This window comes from Columba livia, chromosome 10 (assembly GCF_036013475.1).
Source record: "Columba livia isolate bColLiv1 breed racing homer chromosome 10, bColLiv1.pat.W.v2, whole genome shotgun sequence".
NCBI lineage: Eukaryota > Metazoa > Chordata > Aves > Columbiformes > Columbidae > Columba > Columba livia.
Window position 1 is genome coordinate 15,766,021 of NC_088611.1, and position 12,170 is coordinate 15,778,190.

Below are 12,170 nucleotides of genomic sequence, written 5' to 3' on the forward strand. Positions count from 1 at the left end.
TGTGCAGGTGTCTGTGGGTTGCAGGCATTAATGAGTAAAGCATTAAGAAGCAAACAAGAGAAAGGCACCGGGACTAGGTTTCAAGATAGAAAACATCTTAAGTGTATGGATGAGAGCATCACCTCCTGCTGCCAAATGTGCCTGAAGCCCCGTGCTGCTGCTCACTGCCTCCTGGCTGGGGGGAGAGAGGTGTGAGGCCAATGCTGAGAGGTGTGTGGGCATCCTGCAGTGCCTTGTTAGCCATCAGTGGGTAACAAGCCTCGAACGGGGTCTCGCTCATCCCCTGGGCAACCTTAGCCCCTGGGTATCCTTTCTAGGCAGAGGCTGCCCGGCAGTGGTCCCCTCCTCTCCAAGCCTCTCGCTCTTCTTGTCCTAAATGGGAACAGAGGAGGCAAAGGCAGGGTTGGGCTTTGCAATGGTGCTGCTGTGTGGTTGGTGCTGTACATCTCCCGCAGGCATCTCCCTGCAGTGAGCAGAGTCATCGGGAGGGCTGAGGCATGCTCACATTTTGCCTTTGCTGCATGGTAGCGGGGTATTGCTTTAAATAGGTTTTCTTGATGCGATTTCCACTCTTGCCGATCCCCTTGGGATCTTGGTGCGTCTGAGGAAGGCAGAGCGGGTTTCCTAGGAGAGAGACGGCGCAGCACTGTGTCTGCTCACCCATCCCCATCCCTGGTGGCATGTCACCAGCTGTCCCAGCTCCCCAGTGGGGGTGACTCGTGCAGCACCACAATATCAGCAGCTCTGACATCCTGCCCTGGCGTCATCTGCCTGCAGCATTGGAAACCTCATGAGCCTAAAAGCGTGAGGGGAAAGGGCATAGGGCTGTCGCTGTGCCAAACCCACCAAGGCTGAGCGAGTGTTCAGCCAGCATCCTGGTACAGATCCCAGCCCTGGGGCAGAGATGTATGTCGGGGTGTTGGGAGAAAACTCTTTGGCCAGCGACATGCTTTCAGAGGGCAGAGGAGGAGGAGAAGCCAAAGTCATCCATGGGTCAGGCAGCCCTGGCTGCCTCCAGAGCTATTGGAGTTTGTCATCTTTCCCCCAGTCCAGAGATACCGGTGTGGATTTTGTGGTGGTATCACTGAGACATGCTTGTTCCCAGCTGGTAGGACACTCAGGGGTTAATTCTAAGCATCCTTCCACTTTTTCAGCAGAAGGACAGCAAGCCCTAGCAGTGTTTTGTTTTTAATATCCGTTGGCCAGTACAAGAAAAGTGATGTCAGAAAAACCATCTTTTGGTGACAATATGATTAATTCTCTTTAAAGAGGGGGGAAAGGTTGGGTATTTTTTTCCCTTTTTTTACCATTACCTAAAGATGGTCTGACAGTAAAGAACCCATGATTAATTGCACCAAAAGAAATATGATAGACACCTTTTCTTGGTATCATCTGTATTTTATGTGATTTTGCTGTTATCTAGTTGGCTCAATGCAGAAAAATTATCTCTCAGGCTGCTGTAAGGGACGTTAACTCCCTTTGCCTTATTACAGATTGATCTTTGATATCTGTTTTTCTCTGGGAGCTCTTTTATTTCCACAAGTGATACAAGCCTTCTGTTGTTTTCCATATATTGCACTTAAGTAGTTCAATACCTTTTGGAGCCTATATGAGAACATTTAATAAAGACTCGATGATTGCCATATTTTGAAGGTTATATGATATGTGAAATTATATATTGTTTTAATAGCTGAATATATATATGCTGTTGATTTCAGAGAAACCAATATTTTTCTAATAAGGCAGAGGAATGATACCTTTTTTTGTCGTTTATATCCTCTAGAGTGTGAATATTTTTCCATCTGTGTTTTCCAGTAAAATGGATTTTCAATCTCTCTGAAATTTCTGCCCAAGTCCCAGCAATATTTGCTTAAGAGTAATCAGAGTATTATCCAAATCTCTGTTCAAAGCAACAGTGACCTTACCAGTGGTAAGCAATAATTGGATTATTTTCAGAGATGTAGGAAGATTCACTGTAATAACAAAGGAAGAAATACCAAATGATAACACTGCTTGTCTGCAGCACTGTAAGCTGCAGCACTTTCCGTAGGATAGTTTAATAGATTAGCATATTATGAATACTGAGTGAGAAAGGCAGAGACTTGGGGAATCTTAGGATACTTTGGGTTGGAAGGGACCTTCAAAGCTCACCCAGTCCAATGAGCAGGGCCATCTTCACCCAGCTCAGGTTGCTCAGAGCCCCGTCCAGCCTGGCCTGGTATGTCTCCAGGGATGGTTCATCCACCACCTCTCTGGACAACCTGGGCCAGTGTTTCACCACCTTCATTGTAAAAAATTTCTTCCTCGTGTCTGGCCTGAATCTCCCCTCCTTTAGTTTGAATAGACACTACCCTACAGTTTGGGGTGCTTACGTGCGAGGTTCTCTCATTATTACTATTAAAGTGTTTTTGTCAGGGTGTGATGCTCTGTATATATAAAACTTTCACCGAGGGCAGCACTCACCTGCCTGCAAGGTGGGTTGCAGGGAGTGCTGGGCTCACCTTGATGGTACCAGCAAACATGCAACCCAAAATATCCCGGCTTGGTGGCATTACTGGAGGATGTAGCATTTGGTGTGATAAGGCTGTGGCTGAGACACCTACATGTCCTGGGTCCACCTGTCCCCTCCGCTGCCCATGGCTTGGCTGTGCTTGGGTAATACCAGTTTCTTGCTGTGGGTTTCTCAGCAGGGTGGGTGCACATCAGCCAGCAAAGCTCGTGGGCACGGGCTGCCCTGGGGTGCAGGAGCATCATCCCCATGAGCACGGGGGAAATGCCGGTGGGGTTTCTCCTGGAGAGGCTGAGCTGCTGCAAAGACAAATTGGAAACCATTTGGAAGAGCAAATCTATACCAGCAATCCTGATTGCCTCGCTCCCTGCTTTTAATTGTAATGAATTATATGGCTGGGCACAGCGGGGGTGACGAGCCTCTTGGCTGAAACTCGTGTAATTCACGTAAGTGTTTACACAAAAGCCAAGTAAATGTTAAGCATCCTACAGATTTCAATATACATGAACCCTTGTTTGTATTCGGTTTGGGAGACCAGCAGAAGCAAAGCAGTGTGTATGGCTGTGCATCTGGGTGGGGAACATCTGTGCATATGTGAACTGCAAGTGTTAAAAGATATATAAAAAATATAACCTTTAACATTCCCTGGAGTGGGCTTTGCAGTGACCTGTCTGGTTCTTCTCCAAAAGAATTCTGTGTAGTTTTGTTTTATTAAGAGATGCTCAAGGGCACAGGGGAGATTTTGCTGCTTGACCACTAAAAGAGAGACTTGTGCTGTCAAGGCTACCGGTGTCCTTTGAAGTCCTCCCATGTGCCCACACGATGCTTCTAATTACTGCAAATGAGCCTTCTGCAGCACAGGCTGCTGTGTAATTCAAACCAACACTGCTCACCAGATGGGATCCCGCCCAGGCTAGACCTTGGCAGGGTCTGTCCTCGCAATGATGACAGGGAGTATGTCATAGAAGTGTGACAAGAGGTTGGTCCTGACCTGTGGTGGCATCTGGTTGTGGAGCAGAGGTCCCTCAGCCTGGCTGTGCCCTGTGTGTTTGGAGGTGACCCTTGGCCATGCAGAGTTCCAGGTCTCTTCGCTTCCCCTTGACCTGAGGGAAGCTGAAATTTGGGACCCTGCAGATCAGCCAAGCCCTTGTTGTTGTCCTGATGGGGCCAGGTTTGCTTTGAAACAACAAGACCAAACCAGGCTGTTAGAGAATTTGCATTAAGATGGTGCAACCAGGATATCTGTATACCTGGATGTAATTTTATTTTTAGATAGCACTTTAAGGAGCATAATGACCTCATTACCATGCCAATAGCAGCCTTTCTTGCTTAAGAGTGTTTAATTGTTTTCATTCCCTGTGTGCAGCCATTTGTAGTGGATAGGGCAAAAGCAGGAGAGGAAGGGAGTTTGGGTGACTGGAACTGTAGAGGTGTTGAAGCAGAACACAAAGTACTTGTCTTGAAGCACCCCTGTGCAATTCCCTCCCCAAAACATCCCAGTACTGAAGGAACCTGCAGTGTTTTGGAGCCCTTTCCTGAAGAGGAGAGGAGCCTCCTTCTCCTATTGACTTCTGAGGACCCACAATTTTTCCCTCTGTTCATCCTTTCTCTCGAAACAAACAAACAAAAAAAGGTGTTTGAAAGGCAACTCAAGCTCCCACATCAGCAGAGACAAGAGATTTGCCCCGGCAGCCTCACAGTTGTGCAGGCAGTGCTGCGGTGCGGGGCTCACCGGGTTTCTCTCATGCCTGCTTGCCACGAGTATTTTTGGCCTCCTTACTGCTCCTGTGCAAGGAACAATGTATAAAAACAGGTGAAAGAGAGAGGAAAGGAGTTAAAAAAAAGAAAAAAAAAAAGGAGGATTTATGTTTCTCTGGCAATGGTTTTCTGAGGAGCCCTGATTATTCAGCAGCAGTGGAAAAAAACCTGCAGAAGACGTAAATAATCTTCAGGATTATGCTAAAGCCAAGCTTCAGTCATTTTCCTGGAAAAAAAATGTACGAGGCCTGTCCATTTAATAATGATCAATCAGAATTTCTCTAGGGCTTCTTATATTTTCATGAAATGGATCCGTTGTCTTGACGAGAAATGGTAATTCTGGTATCTACAAATACCCTTTGGCTGGGGAGCGGGTGGTTCAGGTTAGTGTACTTCTTTGATTGGTCTTTTTCTTCCCATTTTCTTTTTATGATGCTATCGTACATTCGCATCCACAGTTACACACTAAAATTATTAAAAGCAAAGAATTTGGTTTATCATGAAATGGCAAACCATGGCTGTACTCTGTAGTATAGGCTATATCGAGATAAAAACATTACATGATTTTTAACTTCCCCTGTGTTTATATTTGGTGCCAGAGGTACTCCGGTGATTTTGTGAAGTGTGTATACAGTGCAGCCAGGCTCTCAAAAAAAATCACGGTATCTTTTGAAGTCAACATAGGATCTTACTTACCCTGCTGGGCTTAATTTTAGACTATCGAATTTATTGTTCAAGGGGGAAAAAATGGTTTTGTTGTGTGCTGTATTTAATCAACTGCAGCAAAAAGCTATCACAGGCATCGTTCATCTTCGCAAGCCAATTTTTGTTTCCATTTTAGTTGTAGGAAAACCGTGCCCTGGTAAAATGGACTCATTTGTTGTGCAGATGTGATAGTACCAAGATTACAGATGCTGGCATGTATCAGCTGGTTTGTGGGAGCAGTCTCTGTATGGATTTTTGTCTTATGGGCTTTCAGTGTTGAGAACTGTGTGCTTAATTGTTGTAGAAATGCCAGGAACCAGCGATTTTTGGATGCTTGGAAATAAGGGAAAGTGCCCAGCATTCCCGTTGTGGCTCCCAAAACATGAGGTGTGCTGCAGAAGCCTGAGATACCTGGCTGAGTTTCCAGTAAGTGGCAGATTTTGGGTGCTCCTACACCGTTAGACAGCTTTTATCCTACCCATCCATCTACCCACCCTCCTGAGAAGCTCCATCCATGGTGGAGGTGAAAGGTGCTCATCCCTTTCACACTGAAGCCAGGTGTGATGAAGCAGTTTCTGGTACCAGGTGTGGAGGAGGTCTGCAGTCCCTCTTCACTCTGCTCCTGCTCCAATCCCCAAGCTCTGGGTGTTTCTATGGAGCGCAGTGCCTGAGGTGATGAAAGTGGGGTGAGGAAGGGAAATGTCCACCATGACTCATGGCAAGGGACCACTCAGTCCAGCAGTGAGCATCTGTCCTCTGCCCAGGGTGCTCCCAAGGCTACAGACAAAGCTGCAGCTGAAGTTTCCACCTTAGGGAAGCCTGTTGACTGCAACTACAGAACATTTTCATGTTTAATGATGACTTGAAGCAACATAATGATTCACCAGTCTGGGCCTCAGTGGCATGTGGGTAGTTCAGAGTGTGTGTAAAAATGTCTGGCTTTGTACCGGACAGCCCTTTGCATGGTGGGGATGCTCTGATTTATTGGTGTGTGGGGCTCGTCGAGGTGGGATGGTGGGGCTCACATTGCTTGGGAAACAAATTGCAGTAATCGCCACCCATAGACCTCTCTGGAGTTTCACTTCCAGCAGCCCTTAATTCAAGAAACAGTTTCCATCACTCCAGGTTCAGCCACAGGCAAAGAAGTGGCTGAGGGAGAAATAAGGGATATGTCCTAAGCTGCAGGAAGGGAGTGGTGGTATTTTTCATAATTTGATGCATTAAAATCTTAATCTTCCAGTTCTGTTTCTGAGCATCCTGGCTGTCTCATATATCTGCAGGCTCCTACAGCGGTATATTCTTGTCCAGGTTCACATATGCCTGGGGTGATAGCTTGTGAGCTATTCTGGCAATAAAAAAATAATAAAAAAAAAGCTTGGAAGGGGGCAGGGAGGGGATGTGATGCCAAGTGGAACAGCTCTCTCTTACCCGCCTCGAAGAGAAATCATCCGAACGCTGAAGGAGACAGGCTCCATTGCGCAGATTAATGTGCAGTGTTTGAAAGCCGCCAAGAACATTTTATACACACATACGGCAAGGCTGGAAGGATCTGGGCGGTTCATCTCTGCAGAAGCTATTCCTTTCCCTAAGAGGGCATTAAAAAACAAAAAAACAAAAACAAAAACAAAAACAAAAAAAAAAAAAAACAACAACAAAAAAAAAAAAAGAAAAGAAAGGAAAAATAGAGTACAAAGGTCTTCAGGAGCACTCATGCTCAGGCAGTTTAATTGGCTGAAGATAGTGCTTTACAGTTGGGATTAATATGGATATTTCTTAATAATGTGTCACCTTGGTCAGGAGTTTCAGGGTCAGGACTATAAGGATGCATGATGCTGACAACTAAAGTTCTTGCCTTTCCTTCTGGTTTTTATTATTACAATAGCTCCCGTTAGTGAATATTCAAAGGAAGATGGTGTTAACTTGATTTCTTCTTCCTGTGCAACTAGTGAAAAATCTGGAAAGAAAAGGGCAAGGATGGGCTGCAGAGCTTGGCAGTGATGTCTGTGGCATGGGTTGGCTTGTGGGTCCATGCCGGCTTTGACCTGCGTACCAGGATGTGCAGTGTATCAGCATAAACACAGTGAGCTCGAACCTAAGCAAATCCCAGCCAGAAAGCAAATAAAAGAAGTGATTTAGCAGCACTCAAGATGGCTTCAAAGGACCTGAGACCATTAGCATTTTTACAAGTATTTTACAACTGGTCTTACTGCCTTTTATCTCTGTGGGTCTCCCCTGAGTGACCAGCAGCACCAGGATGCCAGCGGGAAGGAGGCTGCTCCTCCATGCCCTGCTCCCAGGCAGATGGGATGATGTCTGCTGCCATTGTTGAGGGTTATTTTTATTTTTCTCCATTTTTTTCTCCTTTTTATTTCTTTTTCTCACCTTCCCTCCCCGACCAGTAATTTCAGGGGGGACTCTGGGAAGCCCACCTACTTGATCAGTATGCGTAATTGCCCCCAGCACTAATGGGATACACTCAGAAGCAAGTTCATCTAATTCCCCCCCGTGCTCCTGCCTGTTCCTACCCCCCTCCAGGAGCAATTGCCTTTACTGCTTTATAATCAACATCTCTCCCACCACAGAGGAGAGGTTCCTCTGCCTGCAGACACCACAGGGCAGTGCAATGAGGCTGAAGCCTTCCCTGCTCTCTATAAAGTCATTAGCAGCCCAAAAGCAAGCAGCAAGCACGCAGCTGATAAAAGTCCCAGTGAGGCATTTGCTGCTATAATGATTGTCTTTTATGCACAGATAATTTTGACAGAGTTGCACTTCCGAAGCCCACTGTCATCAGGGTGGTGTGAGCTGACCTGTTAATCATAAGAGGAATTAATGGGAATTATAGATGGTGGAGGCCTCTCTCTGAAGAGCTGGTTCCGGGTATAGACTGGAGGGGAGTTTAGAGATGAAGAGGAGTGTGTTGTCCTAAGAGCTGCAGATAAAGTGGCAGCGAGTCAGTTCCGGGGGGAGAAGGGGAAGTGGGAGAGATAAACTCCAGGAGTATAAACGCCAGATTAACAGGCTAATTCTGAGGAGTGTGAGCACATGTACATTTTCATTGCATCCACTCGGTAATTAATGGGGGCTTTTAATTTCAAGCCAGGGGGCAGGATTTGCAGCCTTCGTGGTGGCTGTACCTGAAGGACACCCAGGTGAGGTGGTCCTGCTTTACCTCTCTTGAGCGAGCTGCTGCGGTGTTAATTGGGTTAGCACCACTGACTTGAAGTGAACTGAGATCAGAGGATCCCTGCTGATGCTTTACACCACCTGAGGCCCTGGCTGTCTCCAGATATTACCAAACAGCTACTAAATACGTCACAAAGCATTTCCTCCAAGTTTTATTTTTACAATAAGTTGGGTTTTTTTGTTTGTTTGGGTTTTTTGTTTGTTTTTGTTTTTGTTTGTTTGTTTGTTTTTTGTTTTGTTTTTGTTTTTGTTGGTTTTTTTAATGCCATATATCCACGTAGCCTGCAGAGATTAAAAGAATAGTTTATCTCATCAGTACAGAAGACTCATAAAGTCTTTAAGTATGCTTTATATTAGTGCTTCTCAAAGGAAGGGTTGATTGCCTGGTCTTAAATATCCAAAATGCAGTCCCTTTGTGTCTGAATATGCATACATGAGAGGTCTCTGAGGAGCAATCAGTGAGGCTGCTCAGAGAGACTGTCCTTAGAAGTTTATAAAGCAAGTTGCATTGAAATTCTGTTGTCATTTGTGCATTCAAAATGCACGTGCATTCCAGGGTTTGGAGCAAAGGATAGCAATTAAGACAGTCCTGTTAATAAGGAGCGTGTTCCTGAGACAGGGAGAATGGTGATAGAATGAATCATTTCTTCTTTAACAATAAAAGGAAGATCAATGGCATTTGGTTGGTTCCATGTGCGCGCTTCAGGAGTTCTTAAAGTCAGTTCACCAGTTTTTGGAGGAGGCCAGCAATGTGAGTCAGGACCCAAAATTTGCAGCCTGAGCACTTTGCAAAGGCGGTGGCTAGATGGACACAACCCTTACCTCCAGGACTCCTATGTAATTCCAAACTGGGGGTGAAAGCCTCCAAGCAGAATGCATGTCTGGGAAAGAGAGAACACCTCTCATAAATGATTAATTTCTTGTTGGGACCCTTAGGCTGTCATTTAAGGATTTATGACCAGGAGGAGAAAAGTACATGATGCTTCTTTCCACTCTTGCAATCTCTGGCTCGACTGAGGCTTGTGCCAGGTGGCGCATGGGTGGCTCTAACTCTGTGTTTGCTATAGGGAAGCTCAGAAGGTCTTCGTTTGCCATCCAATGACTAGCAGTGAGGTGCTACTGCTAACCTACCGAACAACCCAGGTCAAATAGAGCTGCAAGGAAAGCTCAGACTTGCAGAGAAGGGTGGGGAGAATGTATTTTGGGTAGTCTGTCAGTCAGCTTGACACTAATTGGTTGCAGTAAGTAATCGTTCTTCATGTAAATTAGACTCCAATTTCCTCTGTAGTCTGTCTGTTTGCTGTGTGGGCCTTGGTCTCTAATTAGGCTCTCACGTGGCAAACCTGGTTTGTAAGCTGCTTTTGTTCCCGGAGAGTCAGGCTCAGCCCTCCCCAAGTCTGCCCCAGCTCTCAAAGGCCCATTCCAGAGTGGGATGGTTCTTGGAACAACACTGTCAAGTTCAAAATAAATTCTTCTTTTAATAAACATTTTGATTATTTCTATATTTAAAGCTTGCAATTGGGAGGTAAGGGGGAGTGTGTTAAAACGTAAAAGGGCTTATTGGACTTACAATGGGAATACCCCTCGGAAATGCTTCCTCTGTGTTCCTGGAAGCCCTGCTTGCTCCTCCATGAATAGCCCTCATTGAATTGCTGGCTTCTGCAGAGGCCAGAGCAGCTTGTCCACATCTGGATCCTGCCGTCTGCCCACCAGGACACCTGGAGCACATACCGCTGGCTCAAGCCCCCTTGCTTGGAGGTAGATCTGTGTGCACTTTCTAAGCTCGCCCAAACGCCAGCCCACATTCTGGAGCTGCTCCAGGGTTGCACATCTGTAACCGAGTGCAGAAATACACATTTGCACGAGAGGCTTTATCCTGGCCAGCCGTTGTTTGCAGATGAAGGCAGGGTTTCTAGGTCGCTGCCTGCAGTAGGCAGCTGCCCGCCGTGTTGCTCTGCAGTTTCTGAGCTGCTGCCATCAACCCCCACCTTAACCCGAGCGCTGGGAAGTGAACACCGTGGTCAAGCATCTAGGTTTGTGTGCAGCAAAGGGAGCCGTGTCTGTACAGCTGATGTCTGCACCAGGCTGCAAAAAAAGGAAAACTGTATGTGTCAACCAGCCAGAATGTTTGCCAGCAACGCTTTATGATTCAGTAGTTAACTTTGTGAAACTTGGTGTAACTTCAGGAGCTACATACTAACCGTTTCTATAAACCTTCTCCATATGCGATACAGTCCTGACCCAGATATGTCAACAGTATCATTAGGTATTCTGATAAATACTGGTTTTATTGGCATCCTGATATTTACCTTATTGATTTTTGATCTGGTGTTACACACTGGGAGCTGCTGGCTTTCTTCAGTGCTCTCACAAGGCTGTGGTCCCCTCGAAGCAGATAAGAAACTCTTGGGAAAAAGAGGTGAAGCAAATTGAGCATGGGGCTTTTTTATTGCTTCTCTTTACATGATTTATATATTGGCAAGGTAACTTTGCTTTCATACCACTAGTCAAAACTGGAAGGGAAGTTGGCTCCATGGAGAGCTAAATTTGGGTAAAGGGACAGGATTGGATTAGGGCTTACGATTTTCACCAATAAGCTAAAACTGCGGTCGGCGTCACTCCACCAGCTGGGGCAGCAGCTGGGGAGCCTTTCCTCCCCAAATGACCGAGCAGCTGCTGGTGTGCAGGCACCGGGCACCGCCGCTGCCAGAGGATGCTCCACGGTCCCCATCACCCGAGGCGCTCGCATTGCCGCTGCCCGTCCTTCCCTCTGCCCGTACTCATTACACAGGAGGTTTCCAGCGTGTGAAGTGAATGCCTGTTTAGCCTGGGTAAGTGATTGCGCCCGATTTATAGCCTATGAAAGTATAAGCTGCTTTAATGCTGTACAAATGTTTGAGTTGGAAAAGCATTTTCTTTTTCGGCTCTAATTCCTGCCTGCCTTTGCAAGCACTGCTTCTCGCTGCAGGCAGAGCCCGGGGGCAGGCAGGGGCTGCGGGGGGCTAGGCACAACCCCACCGGCCCCCCGGAGCAGGGATGTGCCTTATCCCCTGCTAATATCTGACCCAGAGGACACAGTAAAACTTTTGCTTGATGCAAACCCTACTTCGCTCACCAGCTCCTGAGCTGCTCCTGTTGTTTTTTCCTCCATTGAAAAACCCCTGAAGAGTGAAACCCTGCGGGAGGCTGGAGCTTATCTTCAGCTCCGGGTTTCCAAACGTGCTGTGTGTCTTCTCAGCTGCTGCAAGGATTTGTGTGGAATGACAAAATGTGAATTTTGAACTTTTGGCAGCTGTGTTTAGTGCAGGATAAAGGGTTATTTTTAACTGTGAGGTGTTGGGTTTTTTTTGTCTTTGGACATTTTCTCTTGAATTCGTGTTAACAGTTTTCTTTGAGGCAAAACAAAGGGGTTTTTAAGTGAAACAAAGACTTCAAACTTGCTGAATTCAATTGCTTTTGGATACTTTAGGAATTAAGGAGACAGCAAGCTGTGTATGATTGGAAACAAGGATTCATTGCTGCCGGAGAAGGCAGGGAGCGTGCAGCCTGCCGGACCCCTGCACTGGGCAGAGGTGCTGGCGTGGTTTGCTGGGGGGGGATGTTTAACAGCATCCTCTGTTTGCCTTTGTTTAGGCAGTGCAAATTGTCTGTGTGCTTAAGGATTCCTTCCCTCTTCCAGCAGATGTTTTATCTGTGCAACTGGTGGAGTAATTAGAGAGAGAGATGTCGTGCTGGTGTGCAAACACCCCTTTGGGGGGGTTAGAGAAATCGCAGAGTCTGTCCTGGGAGCAGCTGGCTGAGGAGCAGAGTTAGCAAAAGTTGCCAAAAGCAAAACGCATATGGCCCAACGTATTCGACTTTATTTCCACAAAGGGCTTGTTCCCCCCATGCCGAGAACAGGCAGGGGCTGCAACCCTGGGGCAGAAGACTGTGCTGCTTCTTACAGCAAATTTCTCTCAATATGCGAATCATTCACTTGGGATTTTTGTGGTGGTGGCTGAGAGATGATTAAATG

At 46.5% G+C, this 12,170-nt stretch overlaps 1 protein-coding gene across 2 annotated transcripts in view; it reads left to right on the forward strand.

The window, feature by feature from the left end:
* Positions 1-12,170, forward strand: part of PRICKLE2 (prickle planar cell polarity protein 2) — a 104,409-nt gene that overhangs the window by 36,579 nt on the left and 55,660 nt on the right. Inside the window, exon 1 of one of the 2 annotated variants that reach the window (XM_005510610.4) lies at positions 10,793-10,986. The exons of the other annotated variant lie outside the window; for it this stretch is intronic. The gene's annotated coding sequence lies outside the window, so the exon portion shown is untranslated. Of the gene's footprint in view, positions 1-10,792; positions 10,987-12,170 lie in introns of those variants that run through there. 2 annotated transcript variants of the gene reach the window in all.